Source organism: Rhineura floridana, chromosome 1 (genome assembly GCF_030035675.1).
Source record: "Rhineura floridana isolate rRhiFlo1 chromosome 1, rRhiFlo1.hap2, whole genome shotgun sequence".
NCBI lineage: Eukaryota > Metazoa > Chordata > Lepidosauria > Squamata > Rhineuridae > Rhineura > Rhineura floridana.
The window spans coordinates 25,638,662-25,640,912 of record NC_084480.1 but is presented as its reverse complement, the minus strand read 5'-3'; the positions used below and the strand labels follow the sequence as shown (position 1 = coordinate 25,640,912).

Sequence of the window (2,251 nt, the reverse complement as noted above, 5' to 3'; positions counted from 1 at the left end):
CCACTCCTGATAAGCCCCATTTCCCCCCACTCCCTTGACCCCACATTACTGGTGCTATTTCCGTATTGGTGGACCTTTCTGCCTGCTTGCCAGGGGACCTTTTGTGGTGTAAGTATCATCCTATCTGTGTTCCTCCATTTCCCCAGCAGAATAGCACTCACACTGTTTCTTAAGGTTCTTTAGCCAGTTTCTACTGAGGATAGGGTTGCTCTGTAAAGCAATTTAAATTAACTAATTCTCAGGTGCAAGAGAAAAGATTTAAGGAGCAACAATCAAATGGACTTTTTTAAAAATACATCTGGAATGCTCATTGTTATTATATGCCTTCAAGTTGATTACGACTTATGGCGACCCTATGAATCTTTCTATATATATATATTCATAGGGTTTTCATAGTAAGAGGTATTCAGAGGTGGTTTACCATTGCCTTCCTCTAAGCCTACGGCACCCGGTATTCCCAGTCGGTCTCCCATCCAAGTACTAACCAGACCTGACCCTGCTTAGCTTCCGAGATCAGACAAGATCGGGCTTGTTCAGGGTAATATGGCTGTAGCCTTGGATGCTTATTACCAAACCAAAAATAAAGAGGATGACTTCTTGTTACATATTATGGAAACCCATTACCTCATAACAACTCAGTTTTCCAGAAATTGTTTTAAATAGTTATTGGGCAAACGGTACCCTCTATTAGGGTCAACTTGCATGGTAACTGAAATTTGGATTTTTGTGCAATTACAGGTCTACAAAATGAGTTGTGTCAGGAAAGCAAAATAAATCAAAAGATAATGTATCTATAGAGGATTCTATTTATATTGTCTGGAAAGGAAGAAGAATAGCAGGGAAAGATTGCAAAAAAGGACATTATCAGTTAAGATATAAAATCAAGTGCACATGTAGATATGTGTAGCTTACAGAACTTGTTAGTGGACTCTTAAAATATGGTTAAGAAAACAGGTAAATGCAAATTTGAAAATTCTCTGATAATTTTGGTCCCTATTGTAGTAAGAGAACAAGTATAAGTTGTAATCTTGTAATAAAATCAATTATAAAGTCTCAAGCTTCCAGTAATCAAGAAGTAAAAAGTAGGACAAAGCTAAAGTGGGGGTTTACATTTCCCCCAATAAAATGGGTGTCTGCAAAAAATGCAGAAATATTAACCCATTCATAATGAGGATAAGAGCATTGTCCTCACTGATTTGGCCTTGTGATATAATTACATAGTCAAATCTGATGCCTATGTAGCATCATCAGAAAGTCCATTAAGAGTAAGGCAGTGTTTCTTGCCCTCACTCTGATTTGGCTTTATGACACTGTCATAAAGTCAGGTCTGATTGACAGAATTATGACATAATGTCATCAAATTGCCCGTGTGATCCCTGGTTGATAGGGATCATCTTGGGGGGGAAATCCCTCTCTTATATAAAAAATCCCTCTCTTATATATAAAAAAAGTTATTTCTAAATATCAGATTGGGGCAAGATGCGATTGTGAACAGCATGTAAAAATGTAAACGGGGGGCATGAAATAATAATAACAAATAAATGTCCAATTCTGAAGAATTCCCATCCTGGAGCACATGAGGAGATGCCTCTCTGATTTTTTTTCATAAACATTCTGAGAAAAATATATGTATGGAAATAACAAAACTCCAGTTTTCCCTTTGGAAGGTCTTCTGCAGGAGACTATTTTCTTCTAATGGCATTAGAAGCAGTGCTTAGATAGGCTTTTAAACACCTAGCCTTGCTATATCAGTTTAGAATCAAGGTTGACAAAAGCAGACATTTGGAATTTCATCTCCTTAAAGTCAACTCAAAATATTGTTGATGAAAAAAATATAGATGGCCTGTTTATGAAGATGAACAGGCCAAATCCTAAGCCTAGATAAAACTATAATAGGAAATTTGATCTAAGTTTACGTTTCCTAACATATGTAGTACCACTCATCAGTTCCTGGTGGAAAAAAAAGGGTTCAGATTTCAATATCTGACCAAAACAAGGAAATCTGTCTTTAGTTTTACTTAGACAAGCTGCAAAACTGGGTTCAAAAAGGAAATTACAATACAAATAAATATACTTTTCCTGGTACATTGCCAGATGGCTGAATAAATTGGTAATCAATTGGTTTTCTCTGTGTGTGTGCATTTTGCAAGAAACATGGATGTTTGACATAGATCATATACTATTATATTGCCTTATTATGCTGTATATTATATTCCAGCAAATAAGCAAGATGGGAGAGGATGAGGGAGAA

The 2,251-nt window shown here is 36.3% G+C and overlaps 1 pseudogene; it reads right to left on the bottom strand.

The window, feature by feature from the left end:
• Window positions 1–436: 436 nt before the first annotated feature.
• On the bottom strand, window positions 437–555 carry LOC133375762 (5S ribosomal RNA; annotated as a pseudogene).
• Between the last annotated feature and the right edge of the window lie 1,696 nt (window positions 556–2,251).